This window comes from Gossypium arboreum, chromosome 13 (genome assembly GCF_025698485.1).
Source record: "Gossypium arboreum isolate Shixiya-1 chromosome 13, ASM2569848v2, whole genome shotgun sequence".
Taxonomy (NCBI): Eukaryota; Viridiplantae; Streptophyta; class Magnoliopsida; order Malvales; family Malvaceae; genus Gossypium; species Gossypium arboreum.
The window spans coordinates 119,377,129-119,397,318 of record NC_069082.1 but is presented as its reverse complement, the minus strand read 5'-3'; the positions used below and the strand labels follow the sequence as shown (position 1 = coordinate 119,397,318).

At 32.8% G+C, this 20,190-nt stretch overlaps 1 long non-coding RNA gene and 1 pseudogene across 1 annotated transcript; both read right to left on the bottom strand.

Moving 5' to 3' along the window:
• Positions 1–1,278: 1,278 nt before the first annotated feature.
• LOC108462615 (uncharacterized) lies at positions 1,279–11,542 on the bottom strand (annotated as a pseudogene).
• Positions 11,543–11,915: 373 nt separating this feature from the next.
• On the bottom strand, positions 11,916–12,766 carry LOC128286748 (uncharacterized). Its single transcript, XR_008277435.1, has 2 exons — positions 12,212–12,766; positions 11,916–12,072 (listed from the first exon to the last, which is right to left on the bottom strand). It is a non-coding gene; the product is annotated as an uncharacterized LOC128286748 (long non-coding RNA).
• Positions 12,767–20,190: the final 7,424 nt, after the last annotated feature.

The following is a 20,190-nucleotide window of genomic DNA, read 5'->3' as shown; positions in this document are numbered from 1 at the left end:
GTGTGTTTTTCAATAGAAAATATGGAACAATTACTTAGCCAAATTTTGGGTGTTTATTATCGTATTTTCTTTATTTGTTCTTAATTGGAAATTGAAACTCTCTTATCCACATATATTCGAATGAGATCTTGAGCACAAAATTTCTTTTTATGTTTTAATATTGTGATTATAATATTATATATTAATTACATTATCTAAATTGTGATATATTCATAATTTTTTATCTTCTTTTTTTATGTTGCATTATATGATGTTGCATTTTAATTATTTATATTGAGGTAAAATGAATTGAGAATGGTTGAGTGGCACTCGACAATGTCAACTGCAGCTGGTCATTGAGATGTTTAAAAACTTGCTTTATTTGGTTTGACAATTTAATAAAGAAAATTTTTGAATCTGGTTATTATTTTGGTCCATTTATGGAAATCAATCCTTGAAGTTTGAAAATTGAATTAGATTCAAGTGAATTAATTAAGTCCTTATAGGTGAATATTTGATCGAGATAGTGTTGCTGCTTTGGAGAGCATATCTTCAAGTGATTTTGTTTTTATTATTATTGATGTATTAGCTATTTTCAATGAGTTACTTTGTATTCATTTAAATTTTATGTTAGCAAGACGAAATTGATATATGCTTCAAGGCTTGTGTAGGTTATGAAATGAAAGCTTACAAGTGCATTCTAATTTTTGTTTACAAACCGTTATTGTAAACATTGGTGAAGTTGGAGGTGAGGGGTTTTAGTCTTCAATTACAAGGATGAGATCTCTTTACTTTGGAATTAATAGAGTGTGATTTGCTTGTTGTATTTGTGATAAAAGATAATGAAATTTTTTAAATCGAACTACGTAAACAAATCTCTGTGTTTTTTCTATTTTGCTTACACAGTTTTTCGCAGTGACAAGCTATAATGGTCACTGTAAACTAACATTTCCATTGAAATTTTCATTTTAAGCAAATAAACAACTTAGAAGTAACCATTTTAATGTTATATTTATATCTTATAATCGTATCATATTTTCATAACAAAATATACATATACAACGCCCAAATAAGAAAGCATGATCCCTGTTAATTATTGTACAATCATATATTCTCATGGTGATTGCATCTGATTAAATTTAAAATTTTAAGATTTAATCTTGAATTTCTCTTTGTTTCTTATATTAGTTTTGCTATTAAAGAGTTTACAAAAACATGTAGATTTAATCCTACTCTATTCTTGAAAGTTAATTTGAGCTAAATTAATAATTGGAACTTGAGGTTGATATACTAAAAAAATTCTATCAACATTTGATGTTATTCAACACAAAAAAGATTGAAGTGAAGTAATTTTATTGAATGCTGAAGCACATTTTAGCATCTTCCTACTATAATAGAAACTCTATATATCAAATTACTCTGACCTAAAATGAGAAAAAAAAGGTTTGTAGACTGAGATACCATGTGTACAATCAAATTTACATTTAACCTAAGGGGAAAAAATTTGAAAAGCCTTGGTGCTACCTGGAAAAGGCTAAATATCTTTGTCATTTAGCCCTCTTAGCTTACGACTTGTTTTTGACAACTTTAACACTGCTGTAGAACCGTTTGAGATCCTTCATAACTCTCTCTTCAATCTGAATCGATCTAATAGAAGAAGTTGCTTCAACCTCAGGTTTGAACCAGCGACTCATTGCAGGGGAATCCAATGGCGAATCTTGACCAGTAGCTGTTGGACACCCACTCACTTTGGGTTTTGGACTGTGAGAAAGACTGTGCAATTGTTTTCCCTGCTTTTAGTTGAACAGACCGAAAGAAAGAAAAAGAAGTGAGTCCTGCAAATGGCGGAAATGAGCCGCATAATGCAGTTCAAGATGCATTGCATGGAATGGAATGGGATGAAAATGTAATACAAGGAGGAAATGCGGATAAAATACTACAAATGATGAAACCAGTTACGGATGCATGTATGCTGCAAAGACAGGGAGATATAGGAGTGCAGTAACTTCGCGTACCTGCTGCATCTGAATGTCCCTAAGAGATGGCCGAAAAAGATGAGTACCACCAGAAGCAGCCCAAGGAGGTGTGGTTCATTCTATATCAGATACTTGTGAAGCTTGAACTGAGCCGACAGAAATTGGTTTGGATGGCAAGAATGAACTCAGCAGGATTTTTCCTTCTTCATTTCTAACCTCAGGAAGATCTTCCACCTGATTTTTGCTTCCAGTTAGCCAGTTCACTTGTAGTTTGCTCTGTTCATCCTGAATTTCACGGAGTGATGCTTTTCCCTTCAAAACTTTTGCACCGCCCCACGCAGGGCCCTCACTTCTGGGTGTTGGTGGAGGGAGTAGAATGTGTTTCGGTGCATCATCAAGAGCACCACTCAGAAACATAGAAAGTCCACCTTTCCTATTCTTCTTTTTGGTTGTTGTTTGTGAAGTACTCTTATCTTCTGCATGGACCGAGCTTTCCTTTCTTTGAACAAAGAAAGTAGTATTTTCCGAGGCTTGGTCCGTTATAGTTCCTTCGACCATAGCATTTTCTTCCTGTCAAAAATAACAAAGACTTCAACAAATAAGATAACTTGTTCAAGTAGCTTTAACCTCTTTTTTCATTTCAGTAATTTATTTAAATAAACGGAAGATTACTCTTCGAGATGCAAAATATGAGACCCTAAACAGACTTATCAGGATAAGAAATACCAAAAAGCAAACTCACAAAAGACCAAAATAGTAAGTCTCTGCATATTGCCGAACTACAACAATGTCAAAGACTGATTCAAAGGACAAACTGGCTCATGATCTGGAATTTAGAATATCATAGAGTCTTTTAAAACATCAAACCTAATAATGTAGAAAATTGATATTGATTTTCATATGGATGCTAGTTATGATGAATGTCAAGATCATTTGATAAAACATAGGACCTACTAGTTGAAAAATCTGAGAAACTCGCAATGAAAAAGAGAGTTGGTAGGAGTAATGATAGAGTGCGAAGGAAATGAAATAAACTAGACAAGATTTTATTCAATATGGGATAGAAGAAAGAACATGCAACAAATGCGTAGAAATTCTTTTTTCTTCAAGAACTTAGGCATATTCCTAGACCATGCAACAAAACTGTAGCAATTCTTTTTCCCTTGAGAACTTAAATAGACTCCTAGAATGTGCAACATAACTGTAGCACTTCCTTTTTCTTTTCCCTCTAGGGCTTAAATGGGTTCCTATTTCTGTTAAAATCTCATGTGCGGCACTCTCACAGCATTTAGAAAGCAAAAGAAAGAAATGCACTTGAATCCAACCAAAAGAGTCTGCAAACAATTAAGCACTAGAACAACAACCTAGCAAATCTTCAGTTAAGTGTCCACTAAAAAGTGAGGCATTAGAAAGACATCTTTAATAAGAAATCCAACCTTATTCATTAAAACCTGGGGGATTTTGATATTAGAAATGTCCTTCACAGAGTTTGGTTCTATGTTACTGGTACTAAAATTCAAGACTCTCTCAACTTGAGCTACCCTTTGTTTGCTCTTCCTCCTCTGTTTTCTTGAAACCTCAGCCTTTTTATTTCCTTTAGCATCTGGTGAAGCCGAACAAGATCCTTTCGACTGAGATTATTCAAATGGTTGACCAAGCTCAGCAAGAGAATTTTCAAGATCAGGTTTTCTTTACAGCTTTGCAATTTGCTGGTCATCAAGGATGGATCCACCCAACTGCTTCATTTCAAGCACCTCGATCTGCTGCAACTTCTTCTGTAAAGCTTGAACTTGTTCGGAGATCCCTTGATTAAGATAATCTTTAGGTTGCAGAAAAGAATCCAATCTGTCTCCTTCATTCACAACACAGGTTTTATTCTTGTTGTCACGGGTCCTTAGAACCTCACTTTCACTATCCTCCTCATCACTATTGATGATAACCGGAAAGGTAGCAGTAGGAGTGGGAAGCTGTCGGTAACTCCATGATTCTGTTGATCTCGAGTCTAATGACTTCTTAAGACTAGCAAGAACATCTGGTGATGCGCTTGCAAAAGCTTGTGATGAGACTGTTAAGATATAATCCAAGTTACGAATGACAATATCCTGCATTCATGAAGCCAAAACAACTTTGTAGTCAAAGTATATTTCCATGCCAAACACCGTGTCAAGAAACCTTACCAGAAAGGCTAAAAGAAGGAATCCAAGCCAACATTACAAATTAGGCACAAACTAAAGCCATCTGAAGAAAATAAGAAAAAATTTCTCTCAAAAATTGTTAAGACCTCAGAGGAGATTACCTCACAATACTTCCTTAGATCATCAGCTCCAAGTGAATCAGCAATTTCAAGTAGTTGAATTGCATTTTGTGGCTCCATTAGACACTCAGCTTCTACTTTCTCACAAAGACTCTTTAAGCTAGGTATGGTCTTCATCTCAGAACCAATTTTATGCATGGATGATGTCATGCCACTTGAATCAGGATCATTAAACAAAACATCCTCATCCAATTCTTGTACTTCATCATTGACTTTCAAATTTGGCACCTGATCACTTGGGGGCATATTGGGAGGATAGATGGGGTGGTAGAGAGAAACAATACTCAAAAGATGAGTTTCACCAACTGAAACTGAAGTAGCCCTCTTAACTCCGTGTAACCGAGTTGCAACAGGTGGTTTATCCATACTTTTCTTGCCATCCCACATGTAAACATCACCTGTAGCAGTAGCAGTTGCAGCCCAGTACTTACCAGCAGAAATGCTTACGATTGTTTTCTCACAAAGGGAATATAGCTGTACAAATTCATCCAAATGAAGTAAATAATAAGCTTCACTCCAGGGGAAGTTAAAATCAACGAAGACAATGGAACAGAACCTGTTGGCATCTAAGATCAGGATCTGAGGAAACCCAATAAAATAATGCTCCATCTTCAGTCTTAGCCATGCTATGTACCATCCCGACAGCCATTGCAAACACATGAAGTCTCTCCTTTCGATGAAATTTCATAGGGGTGCTTCCACTCTTCTTTAGATTTCTGGTAATGACAACTCGTCTAGGTGAAACAAGTCGATGACACCAAGTATATACCGGCCATACAAGTTCATAGCGGTTAGGCCCATATTGCAAAAAATATACTCATTCCACAAACAAGTGAAAACGCAACTGTCATTCGTGAATTTTGAATTCAAGTACATGGGATTTAGAAATAGTGCAAGTAGAGATCAATGTAATTATCAATTATAGAAGGTGCCGGTATAATCACCTCTCCGTCAGCTCCCAATACAATTGTATGATATTTTGCAGTTGCAACACCCTTGAAGACCTTGCCTTTGAGGCACTCAACTATTCTTGGTGTGTAATTTGATGCTGAATTAGAGGTGCCATAACCAAGTTGACCCTCCCGGTTGTAGCCCCAAGTGAAAACTTCACCAGACTTGGAGACAACGGTAGTATGCTCATTCGCAGCAACAACAACTGAAAGTTTTCAAGAGAGCTTTTAATAAAACTGTTCTATATTATTAATTGAAGAAATGAACTTAAATAGAGAAAAGAGTCCTAATCCTAATTGGGAAAATAGTTCCCTTATTCTAATAAACTACTAAAATATAAAAGAAAATAGTTCCCTTGTCCTAATAAACTACTAAAAGATAAAATAAAAATATTCCTAGAATATGAATAAAACTTATCTACCTAAATAAATTTAAAATATATACATATTTCAACACCCTCCCTCAAGTTGGTGCAAATATATCAATCATGCCTAACTTGCTTACAAGAAAATCAAAATTTGTCTTAGAGAGTCCTTTCGTGAGTATGTCAGCAATCTGTTATTTTGAAGGAACAAACGGCATGCACACTTGGCCTTCTTCAATCTTCTCCTTGATAAAGTGTCTATCAATCTCAACATGTTTAGTTCTGTCATGTTGGACTGGGTTGTGAGCAATATTAATGGCAGCTTTGCTATCACAGTACAACTTTATTGGTGAAGTTATTGGTTTCCTCAGCTCTTCCATAATTCTTTTTAACCACATCATTTCACAAATTCCTTGAGCCATTGATCTAAACTCAGCCTCTGCATTACTTCTTGCTGCAACACTTTGTTTTTTGCTTCGCCAAGTCACAAGGTTTCCCCAAATAAATGTACAGTATCCTGATGTAGATCTTCTATCTGTTATTGAGCCTGCGCAATCTGCATCTGTATAAGCTTCAATTCCTCTTTGTTCGGATTTCTTGAAGAATAAGCCCTTTCCCGGTGAACTCTTCAAGTATCTTAGAATTCGAAACACTGCTTCTTCATGTTCCTCCATTGGGGAGTGCATAAATTGACTTACTAAGCTCACTGTAAAAGCTATGTCTGGCCTTGTATGTGATAAGTAAATTAACTTACCAACTAATCTTTGGTACTGCCCTTTATCAACTAATCGACCTTCTTTATTTTCGAATTTTACATTTGGATCAATTGATGTGTCAGCTGGGCGGCAACCACTCATCCCAGCCTCTTTTAAAAGATCAATCACATATTTTCTCTGAGAGACCACAAGACCCTTCTTTGATCGAGCAACTTCCATTCCAAGAAAGTATTTCAAAGGACCCAAGTCTTTAATCTCAAACTGCAATGCTAGATGCTCCTTGAGACGCCTTATTTCATCCACATCATCTCCTGTAAGAATGATATCATCGACATAAACTATAATAACTGTTATTCTACCTTTTTGTGAATGTCGATAAAACGTTGTGTGATCAGCTTGCCCTTGTGAGTAACCTTATTTTTTAACAACTTGAGTGAATCGTTCAAACCAAGCTCGAGGAGACTGCTTCAGACCATACAAAGATTTCTTGAGTTTACATACTCGAGTTCCAAATTTTTCTTCAAAACCTGGAGGAGGATCCATGTAAACTTCTTCTTCAAGTTTTCCATTTAGGAAAGCATTCTTCACATCTAACTGCTGTAAAGACCAATCAAGATTAATAGCAATTGATAAAAGAACTCTAACAGAATTTAATTTGGTCACTGGAGCAAACGTTTCAAGATAATCTATCCTATATGTTTGAGTGTACCCTTTAGCCACCAACCAGGCTTTGTATCTATCTAAAGATCCATCTGGTTTGAATTTGGTTGTGAACACCAATTTACAGCCCACTGTTTTTTTCCCTACAGGTAATTCCATTGTTTCCCATGTACCTGTTTTTTCAAGAACGCGCATCTCCTCTAAAATAGCCTCCTTCCACTTAGGAACCTGTAAAGCATCTTTCACATTTTTGGGTATTTGTATAGTATCGAGACACGAAACAAAGATTGAGAATGTTGAAGACAAGGCTTTATAGGATACAAAGTTAGACATGGGATATTTGACAATATTTCTAACACCTTTTCTTTTAGCAATTGGAATATCTAAATCAGAAAATTCATTGACTGGATTATGAGTTTTACCTGGACTTTTGACAGGATCTTGCGGGTCGGATTCTTGGTGATGAATCTGGTGGATTCCACTTTCTTGATTTCGATTTCTTCTTGAATAAACAATTAACTCCTTTTTTTGTTTTTTATTCTCATGATTAGACTCTACACCTTCATCCTCCTTTTCATTAACATTAACATCATTAATTTCTGTGTTAATTATAAATTCGCCTTCCCCATTATTAGAATCCCTATGTTGTATATTCCTAACCTTTTCTTGATCAATTATAGAATCTTCCTTAGTATAATTCCCTCTCTAAAGATTAGAATCAAAATAAGATTGTGTTTCAACAAATGTGACATCCATGGTAATAATAATCTTCCTATCAATTGGATCATAACATTTGTAACCCTTTTTAGTAGAAGCATAACCAACAAAGACACATTTTTTTGCTCTAGGATCTAGTTTACCTTGGTTGTGAAGATGAACAAAAACACTATACCCAAAAACTCGGAGGGATAAATCTGTGATCAATTTAGAGTTAGGAAAATTATCTTTAAAGAGACTAAAAGGAGTTCTATAGTTTAGAGTTTTAGTGGGCATTCTATTAATAAGATATGTAGCTGTTAACAAGGCTTCGCCCCAAAGATAACGTGATACCTGACTAGTGAACATCAAGGCTCTAGTTACTTCCAAAAGATGTCGATTTTTTCTTTCTGCAATCCCATTTTGTTGTGGTGTATTTGTACAAGAACTTTGGTGGACTATTCCATATTTGCTTAAGAAAACACCTAATTGGTAGCTAAAAAATTCCCCACCATTGTCAGTCCGAAATACTTCTATTTTCACACCAAATTGTGTTTTCACCATAGCATAAAAAGACTGAAACACATTTTTAACTTCAGACTTATCTTTTAATAAAAACACCCAACAAAGTCGAGTATGATCATCAATAAAAGTTATAAACCAACGTTTTCCTGAAAAGGTCGAGACTCTTGAAGGTCCCCAAACATCACTATGAATTAACGAAAAAGGTTTGGAGGTTTTATATTTTTAAGGTGGAAAGAATGACCGATAATGTTTAGCCAATTCACAAAATTCACAATGATATGAAGGACTTTTATTTTTAAAAAGATTAGGTAACAAATATCTTAAATAGTAAAAATTAGGATGTCCAAACCTATAATGCCAAATCATAACCTTATCAGAAACAGAATTTAAACATAAAGTAGTTGTTGGTTGACTTAGATGGTTGTCTTCAAGAAAGTAAATTCCACCAAATTCTTTAGCATTGCCAATCATCCTCCCCGAGACCATGTCCTGAAACTTACACATAGAGGAGTCAAATATAACATGACAATTTGAGGACTGGGATAATTTACTGATTGATATGAGATTACAAGCTAGATTTGGCATATGTAAAACATCATGTAAAACCAAGGAAGATGAAATTTTAACAGTGCCTTTCCCGGCTATTGCCGAGAAAGACCCATCTGCTACTTTGATCTTTTTGTTTCCTGCGCAAGGTGTGTAAGTTGAAAAAAGAAAATGACTACTAGTCATGTGATCACTAGCTCCAGAATTAACGATCCATGTGTTTGTTTTACAAGACTTGACACTGAAAAAAACAGAAAAATCAGTACCTGATTGGGTAAAAGAGGAAGAAGGATTATTGGATGAGTTAGGATTTGAAGAATTCATCCGAAATTGTAGTGATTGAAAATACTTGTGTAGATGCTCTAATTGTTCCTTAGTGAATGGAGACCCTTCCAGAGAACTTTGGTCCTTGCCACTCTTTTTCCTTCCATTTGTAGGTTTCCCATAGAGCTTCCAACACGTTTCTCGAGTGTGCCAATATTTTTTGCAGTGATCGCACCAAGGTTTTTTCTTATCCCTAGTGAAGGTTGTTTTAACCATGATGGTACTAGAGATTTTAACTTAGCTCAGATGCCATGAAAGTTTTCAAGAGAGCTTTTAATAAAACTGTTCTATATTATTAATTGAAGAATTGAACTTAAATAGAGAAAAGAGTCCTAATCCTAATTGGGAAAATAGTTCCCTTATTCTAATAAACTACTAAAATATAAAAGAAAATAGTTCCCTTGTCCTAATAAACTACTAAAAGATAAAATAAAAATATTCCTAGAATATGAATAAAACTTATCTACCTAAATAAGATTTATCTACCTAAATAAATTTAAAATATATACATATTTCAACAACAGCAACTATTCTCGATTTAAGTGAGCTTACTCTACGTGGTGTTGGTTGGATATCCACAGACGTATAGCCCAACTGACCCTCTGCACAACACAAGATAATGTCTACTTCAGCATTTCTAGCCAATATGTCCTTGATTTGTTTGAACAATGCAGAAGATTATTTTGCCGGTCAACATGTAGAAGGCATGCAATATTGAATCAATTAATACAATCACACGAATTTTCACTTCAGGAAATAACTATCGCCTATGGTCCCCAAATCTTGCTAGTATAACCAATGAGTAGATCCCCAAGTGACCACTTCCCCGACCTCTGTAGCAACTACAGTGTGATGTTTCGCTGCAGCAATTGCTTTCACCCGACGAGCCCCCAAACCAAAAGTCACTTGGTGGGTAGTGATAACTGCAGCTTGACCACTGAAAAGTATAAAGGATAAAATAATACGTTCATGGTTGTTGACTCACATCATCCTCTATACCCAAAATAAAAATAATAAACAAAACTGTTTCAAACTTTTAAAATTTTCAATATGGTATTCCAGAAAAAATGTAAATTAAAAAAAAAATAACATGATGTAAATTTTAAACTAACAGAATTCAACATCTAAAGATCCCATGGCTTAATTTAACTTCAGATTTCCTGCTTGAAGAATCATTAAAGTGGGTAAGATTCTGTCAAACACAAAGGGATAACAAATCTGATACCTATGAATGTCAAAGTCAGGGTGCCCTAGTCTGCTCCCCCTTCCAAAACCCCAGGTGTAGACCTTTCCATGAGCAGTAACAGCTACACTATGAAATTTAGCTGCAGAAATTAACTTGATTATGGAGCCATGAAACGAATCAAGTTTGCATGGTAACTTCTGAATATGGGCATTTCCTGTTCCAAGTTGGTAGTTAACACCACTTCCCCAGCTAAACACCTCAGTAGCAACTAAAAACACATGGAAAACTGTGTTATACTTTAAAAAAGGCAGATTTGATTATATATAACAATCAAATGTTCTCCCACAAAGTAAAGCAGGTACCCGAATCAAGCCCACTTTCGAAAACCTTCAACACAGGCCCAGAAAGGAGATCTATAGGTGTTCTACATTTTGAATCTTCCAATGTAATAGAAGCACCAGACTGAAGGAGAATACTAGCTACAGCAAGATGACCAAAATGCAGAGCTCTATGAAGGCTACTCCATCCAGATTCTCCATCCTGAAACATACATTCTGAAGTGTAATTTGAAAGAGGATTGAACATAATTGGACCATCATAGATCTCTATAACTTCATAATGTTTAACACAAAGATAATAGACATTCTAAAGCAAGGTACTCGACAGGCATCTATTACGAACCAGGAGACATTCAGATCAACTAAACAATAAGAAGAATAACACACCTTAGCATCAGGATCAGCACCAGCAGCTACAAGCCTCTGAATAATGGGAAGGTGGTTTCTCCAAGTTGCAATGTGAAGAGGAGTCAGGCCAAACCTGTTCCTACAGTTTACGGTACCACCAGTCTTCTTCAATAGCGTCAATGCTGAATCTACATCAGCCAAGGACCCTTCTCACACAGCAAGCCACAAATCTTTATGTGATACACTAGGTGAGACTTTTCGCACGGATTTTGGGGTGTTCTGTTTCTGTCCTTGAGGTGAAGTTAACATCTCCACTACTTTATATGTCAAGAGAACAGTCTATAAATAGTATTTTCTATCGAAAAAAAATAAAATTCAGAAGTCACTGATAGCTCCTACGCATGTCTATAGCCAGAGATCCAAACACATAAAAAGAAATTAGGACAGACTAAAAATACAGGCACAGCTTCCTCTGTTGCAACTAGTCCATTAGAAAATCAAGACATCAACAAGGTTTAGAATCTATTTCCATTTAAATGTAGAGCTGTGTTGATAACATATCCTCTTGCTATCGTCTTCACCATCTTTACTATGAAGAGATACCAATTTCAACAACCATTTATAAACCCCCATGAACATTCACAATGAAGAAGGATATCTTGTATAAATAAAGAAGTGATGCAACATGCTGCATTTAAAATTTCATGGATCAGCATAAAGTATCATGTAGAAGTGATATATAATAGCTAAGGGAAAATGAATGAACAACATAAAAACAACCAAAACTAGCAAATTTTATGATGTAAATATCAAAAGAAATTAGAAACTTGCACATGTGCAAATGCATTTGATCTCACAAGCTATCTCAAAATTTACAGCAACAGAAATTAAATAGAGTGACATTAGATATAAACTGATTCATTTCTAAGGAAGCAAATGACTGCAGTAAACAATTAAAAGCAAAGCTGTAGAGCTAAAGCATAAAATTTAAATTGGGAACAAAAGAGAATAATAAATTAATCATGGGAAAATCAGTTTACAGATAAAAAATTACAAGAATTTAACCAGCACAGATAATTATAAATTACACCAACAATAAAAAAAAATCAAAACTTTCATTCGAATACAATAGCTCCTCAAAGTTCCCAGCTTCAGCAATGACAACTCGAAAGAAAATACTCATTGTCAAATTCTCAATAATATCACCAAAAACAACAATGAGGAGAAGAAACTGCTGCAAAGAAATGCTACAATTGAAAGCAAAGGAAACCAAATCTTTTCACATCACCTTAAAGAGAAATCCCAAGAGATATAGTCGGAAAGTCGAAGAATATAGCTTTGAATAAATTTTCTCTTCTTTTTTCTTTTCTATTACATAGAACCAAAGCTTAAGATTATACTGTACCCCAAAAGAACCAAAGGCATAAAAACGCAAGTGGAGAAAAAATTAGAGACGAACTGAAGACGAGTAAGGGTATTCCTGGAACTTAAATTTTATATTGAATTCGGCCCATACATGTCTATGGGCCGGGCCGGGTCGGGCCGGGGGCGGATGGTTTACATTAAGTATATGGTGATGAACCTTGGGTTCAGCACTTGGAGTTTTGTGTTCTGCAATAACTTGTCCTTGATGATGGCACATATATTTTGGGTTTTGATCGGAGAATACAATGAAGTTGTTTCCCCTGAAAGTTTCAAAGCAAGAACAGGGACCAAACATGGAACGAAGCCACCACCAACACAACCTCAAGGAGATAATCCAGACAGTGGTAACATGTATATGACCGCAGTGGATAGTTCTGGATAGGCCTGATCATGGTTCAGGCCACTGGGCCCGACTCGAAGACCCGCTTAAAAGATGGGAGGGTTTGGATAAAAATATAAACTCGAAAAATAGGCTTGAATAAAAAAATGATGCCCGTTTAAAAAATAGACTAAGCCTTGGTTAAGGTATTTTTGTCCCGGACTCGGCCTAGCCTGAATTCACTTAAGGACAAAAAAACTGCTCTTTTTTTTAATGTTATTTTCTTGTTGTTTTTCCCTATTTTTCTACTATTTTACTATTATGTTGCTACTATTTTATTGTTATTATTTGAATATTGTATAAAACTTATTTTATTGTTAATTTTGTTATTATTTTAGAGGCATTTGCTTGTTAAGTTATATTTATCTTAGTGTTATTTAAAGTCTACATATTTTTTAAAATTTATTTTCAATTTGTTGGGAAATATTTATTTTGATGTTTTTAGTATTTTTGATATATTATATATATTTAAAAATAATATAAAAATTAATAAGGGCGGGTCTGGCCTGAACCAGGTTTTAGCATTTTTATCCAAGTTGGGCTTTGGCAAAATTTTAGGCCTATTTTTTGGGTCAGGTCGGGCCAGGCTCAGGCCTAGTAAATGGGCCTGGATTTTTTGTTAAACTCAGCCCGGCCCATGCACACCTCTAGTTCTGGAGTAGAGGAAGGCATCTGTAGTTATCTAGATTTGGTGTGGGGTGATATGGCCGAGTCGGTGTTGGAAGCGAGGGCATGGGAGGACCTAAAATTAAAATAATGTTAAAGATAATTATATAAAATTTTCAATAAATAAAAATTTATAAAATTATTAAATATTAAAATAATTTAATTTAATTTTTTAAAAATAAAAAATAATATGGAGACCTAAAACGGGTTTGGATTAGTCTTTTGCAAATATGAACAGATTTAAGCATAAATTTAAAATCATATTTGTCGAAACCATTTTTTTGAAAAAAAAACGAGTATCGACTTGGAGAAAAAGCAGCACGGAGTCGCCACCAATCTTTTTAGGTGTGATTGGATCACCTTTAAAACATTTTGTTTTAAAATCATTAGTTTTAGTCCACGAAATAAAAGAACGGGGTTAAGTGAGTCGATTACGTCTGAGGAAGGATTAGCACCTAATAGCGCCCAAAAATTGGTACCTAATTGATTATCAAATGTCTTTAATGTCGGAAAAAAATTTAAGATGTAGTCCTCTTTAAAATATTTTAACTTTGAAAATTGGGATTCACTCGCGTCAAAGTATTGACATTAAGTTAACCTTTTTGAAATTCCTATCTCAAACAAAGAAACGCTATATTCAATAAGTTAGGACATATTGCTTTGAAATTCCAAGATAGTGGCTTGCATTTAGAAAACCTAAAAAAACTTAGAAGGGTACTTAATTATTCGAATTCAACGAGAAAAGTGGCAACCCAATAAGTTAGGGCACTACTTTCTCGAAATTTCCAAACACCAAGCATTGCCTTATTTGCAAAAAAAATCTTATCTCGAGGTAATAAGATGTCATATCCAGTGAGTTAGGACACAGCACCTCAAATATCAGAAAGTAAGTATTTTATTTAACACTCGTATTATGATTTAAAAGAATATGCCGTTATTTAGGTTAAACGAGAAAAAAATCAAAATCCAATAAGTTAGGGCACGATTGTCTCGAATCACCAAATACGGAATATTTACTTTTGTGAAAGAATTACTACCGGGTTGGATAAAACCTAAATTAAGTAATGAAACGAGATAATAAAGAATGCATAACAAATAAAAATTGATAACCATAACCATCACCTTAAAGAGAAATCCCAAGAGATATAGTCGGAAAGTCGAAGAATATAGCTTTGAATAAATTTTCTTCTTTTTCTTTTCTATTACATAGAACCAAAGCTTAAGATTATACTGTACCCCAAAAGAACCAAAGGCATAAAAACGCAAGTGGAGAAAAAATTAGAGACGAACTGAAGACGAGTAAGGGTATTCCTGGAACTTAAATTTTATATTGAATTCGGCCCATACATGTCTATGGGCCGGGCCGGGTCGGGCCGGGGGCGGATGGTTTACATTAAGTATATGGTGATGAACCTTGGGTTCAGCACTTGGAGTTTTGTGTTCTGCAATAACTTGTCCTTGATGATGGCACATATATTTTGGGTTTTGATCGGAGAATACAATGAAGTTGTTTCCTGAAAGTTTCAAAGCAAGAACAGGGACCAAACATGGAACGAAGCCACCACCAACACAACCTCAAGGAGATAATCCAGACAGTGGTAACATGTATATGACCGCAGTGGATAGTTCTGGATAGGCCTGATCATGGTTCAGGCCACGGGCCGACTCAAGACCCGCTAAAAAGCATTTATGGTTTGGATAAAAATATAAACTCAAAAATAAAAATAAAAAAAATGATGCCTGCTTAAAAATAGACTAAGTTTTGTTAAGGTATTTTGTCCGGACTTACTTAGCTCGAATTCACTTAAGGACAAAAAACCGCTTTTTTTAATGTTATTTTCTTGTTGTTTTTCCCTATTTTTCTACTATTTTACTATTATGTTGCTACTATTTTATTGTTATTATTTGAATATTGTATAAAACTTATTTTATTGTTAATTTTGTTATTATTTTAGAGGCATTTGCTTGTTAAGTTATATTTATCTTAGTGTTATTTAAAGTCTACATATTTTTAAAATTTATTTTCAATTTGTTGGGAAATATTTATTTTGATGTTTTTAGTATTTTGATATATTATATATATTTAAAATAATATAAAATTAATAATGGTCTGGCTCTGAACCAGTTTTAGCATTTTATCCAAGTTGGGCTTTGGCAAAATTTTAGCCTATTTTTGGGTCGGTCTGCCAGCTCAGCCTAGTAAATGGGCTGGATTTTTGTTAAACTCACTTTACCCATGCACACCTCTAGTTCGAGTAGAGAAGGCATCTCGTAGTTATCTAGATTTGGTGTGGGGTGATATTCAGTCAGTGTTGGAAGCAGGCATGGGAGGACCTAAAATTAAAATAATGTTAAAGATAATTATATAAAATTTTCAATAAATAAAAATTTATAAAATTATTAAATATTAAAATAATTTAATTTAATTTTTTAAAAATAAAATAATATGGAGACCTAAAACGGTTTGGATTAGTCTTTTGCAAATATGAATGATTTAAGCATAAATTTAAAATCATATTTGTCGAAACCATTTTTTTATAAAAAAACTAGTATCGACTTGGAGAAAAACAAAACGAGTCGCCACCAATCTTTTTAGGTGTGATTGGATCACCTTTAAAACATTTTGTTTTAAAATCATTAGTTTTGGTCCACGAAATAAAAGAACGGGTTCGTGAGTCATTACGCAGGAAGGATTAGCACCGTAACGCCCAAAAATTGGTACCTAATTGATTATCAAATGTCTTTAATGTCGGAAAAAAATTTAAGATGTAGTCCTCTTTAAAATATTTTAACTTTGAAAATTGATTCACTCAGCCAAAGTATTGACATTAAGTTAACCTTTTTGAAATTCTATCTCAAACAAAGAAACGCTATATTCAATAAGTTAGGACATATTGCTTTGAAATTCCAAGATAGTGGCTTGCATTTAGAAAACCTAAAAACTTAGAAGGGTACTTAATTATTCGAATTCAACGAGAAAAGTGGCAACCCAATAAGTTAGGGCACTACTTTCTAAATTTCCAAACACCAAGCATTGCCTTATTTGCAAAAAAATCTTATCTCGAGGTAATAAGATGTCATATCCAAATGAGTTAGACACAAGACCTCAAATATCGAAAGTAAGTATTTTATTTAACACTCAGATATGATTTAAAAGAATATGCCGTTATTTAGGTTAAACGAGAAAAAATCAAAATCCAATAAGTTAGGCACGATTGTCTCAATCACCAAATACGAATATTTACTTTTGTGAAAGAATTACTACCGGGTTGGATAAAACCTAAATTGTAATGAAACGAGATAATAAAGAATGCATAACAAATAAAAATTGATAACCATAACAGATAAACATAAACACAAATGGGAATGATAATGATAAAACGAAGATAAAATAAATGGCCAAACGAATGATAAGAAAGGGAAATAATAAATAAGCTAAATGTTTGAAATTATTTTTTTAAAAAGCTATAAATAAAATAGATGATAAAATAATAATAATAAGAGTAAATGATATATAAATAGAATAATTGTACATATATATTAAATTAGTTAATGTAAAAATAATAACATAAAGTAAATAAAAGGAAAATATAATAATAATAATAATAGTAATAATACAATAGTAATAATAATAAAGAGATATTATAATATAATAATAATAGTGATATTAATAGTGATATTAATAATAATAATAGAAAATAATACATTAAATTACAATAATAAAGTAATGATAACGATAATATAAAATATAGCAATAATAAATGATGATATTAATACATAAATGTAAATAGAGGCATAATAATTGAAATATAAATATAATTATATGAAATATATATATATATATAAATAGATAAATAAAAAGATAAATAATAATAAGAGGATAAATAGAGATGAAAATGTAATAATGGTAATAATAATAATAAAGTAATAATAAGGTTAAATTGATAATAAATACATAACATGTTAAAACCTTTTTAATTTTAAATATTTTTAAAATTAAACATAACATTTGTCTAAAATTAAAAATTTAATAAAATAATATTTAATTTCTTTTTATCCATTTTCTAATAATGATTTGATTTCTACAAAATAAATAATTTTGAATGTTAATATTCTTTCATTTGCTTAAAAATAACTGCTTAATTCCAAAGAAAATTAGCTTTCAATTCTTCGATAATGTCGATTCTCATCTTGAAATTCTTCAAAATTTAAGATCACCAAAAATACTCCAAAGGTGATTTTTTTTGTTTTTTATTCGTTATTCTGCTTCTATTTCGACACAAATACGAGGTATAGAGAGAACGAGAGACTTACCGGAGTTATATCACGTTCACACCGCCTTGAGGGTCTTGTCCTGCTCGTCATGGGCACGATCTTGGGGGCGGTTATAGGCCAGAATAATAGCCTTTCGGTTGAGAAGGGAAGTGGAGAAGCTGAGAAAGTTATAAGATTTAAAAGTTTTCTTTCAAAAAAAAAGACAAAAGGTTAAAAGTGTATTTTAAAATAAAAATGGTTTAAATAATAAAAAAGGTTTGAAACAGCATGGGAAAGGGGAAAGGGGAAAGGGATAGCGTGTTTTGACCTAGTCCACGCGCACTTTCCCCTTACATGGTTAATTTGCGTGGCCAGTCCTTCCTTGTTATCCGTGCACTCAAATTGGTCCTATTCTCTTTTTTTTTTATTCTAAATTGGCCCCGAACTTTTACTTTAAGTTCAATTTAATCTTTTAATTTCCAATATTGTAATTAAATTAATTAATTTAATATGTCATTATTATTATTTTGTTAATATTAATATTATAATTATACTTTATTTTTATTTATTTATGGTTTTATTATTAATTCATTAATTTACTATTATTAACATATTATTATTATTAAGGTATTAATACTACTATTTATTATTATTACTATTATTTTATTTTTATTACTATTATCTTTTTATTATTATTACCTTTTGCTATTTAATGTATTATTATTTATCTTTTTTATTTATCTATTTATATATATATATATTTTTCATATAATTATATTTATATTTCGTATTATATCTCTATTTACATTTATGTATTAATATCATCATTTTATTATTGCTATATTTTATATTATCGTTATCATTACTTTATTATTGTAATTTAATGTATTATTTTCTATTATTATTATTAATATCACTATTAATATCACTATTATTATTATATTATAATACCTCTTTATTATTATTACTATTGTATTATTACTATTATTATTATTATATTTTCCCTTTATTTACTATATGTTATTATTTTTACATTAACTAATTTAATATATATGTATTAGCACAATTATTCTATTTATATATCATTTACTCTTATTATTATTATTTCATCATCTATTTTATTTATAGTTTTTTTTTAAATAATTTCAAACATTTAGCTTATTTATTATTTCCTTTCTTATCATTCGCTTGACGATTTATTTTATCTTCGCTTTTATCGTTATCATTCTCATTTGTGTTTATGTTTATCCCGTTATGGTTATCAATTTTATTTGTTATGCATTCTTTATTATCTCGCTTCATTACTTAATTTAGGTTTTATCCAACCCGTAGTAATTTTTCACAAAAGTAAATATTCCGTATTTGGTGATTCGAGACAATCGTGTCTTCTAACTTATCGGGTTTTGATTTTTTCACGCTTAACCTAAATAACGGCATATTCTTTTAAATCATAATACGAGTGTTAAATAAAATACTTACTCTCTGATATTTGAGGTGTTATGTCTTAACTCACTGGATATGACATCTTATTACCTCGAGATAAGATTTTTTTTGCAAATAAGGCAATGCTTGGTGTTTGAAAATTTCGAGAAAGTAGTGCCCTAACTTATTGGGTTGCCACTTTTCTCGTTGAATTCTAATAATTAAGTACCCTTCTAAGTTTTTTTAGGTTTTCTAAATGCAAGCCACTATCTTGGAATTTCAAAGCAATATGTCCTAACTTATTGAATATAGCGTTTTGCTGTTTCGAGATAGGAATTTCAAAAAAGGTTAACTTAATGTCAATACTTTGACGAGAGTGAATCCCAATTTTCAAAGTTAAAATATTTTAAAGAGGACTACATCTTAAAATTTTTTTCCCGACATTAAAGACATTTGATAATCAATTAGGTACCAATTTTTGGGCGTTACGAGGGTGCTAATCCTTCCTCGTACGTAACCGACTCACGAACCCGTTCTTTTATTTCGTGGACCAAAACTAATGATTTTAAAACAAAATGTTTTAAAGGTGATCCAATCACACCTAAAAAGATTGGTGGCGACTCCCGTTTTCGTTTTTCTTCAAGTCGATACTCTTTTTTTTCGCCAAAAAAATGGTTTCGACAGCTTGGCGACTCCACTGGGGACTTCGAGAGTCAAGCCTTAAATTGATTAATTTTTGTCTTTTTTCGAAAATTGAAAATCGGTTTTAAATTATCTGCATTGCATATTGTTTGTTATTTTCGTGGCTTTCTTCATAATATACTTGCTTTAAGTAGTTTAATTCTTTGACGTATCTTTGCATATCGCATCGCATTATTGGTCAATTTCACCCTCTTAAGTGGAAGTGAGAAACTACTCATTCGTGAGGTCTTCACCTCCGTATAGGATAGTGGATCGCTTTCGGGATACATCCATATCTGCGTCTTTGTGAGGTTTTCATCTCCGTATAGCCGTAGGGAAATGTATTCCCCTGAATTGAACTCGGTCCGTATGAGTCTATAATGGGCGAGGATCGAGGAATCTGCTGGTTCAGGTATCTTTACTTTAGAACCGAACTACAT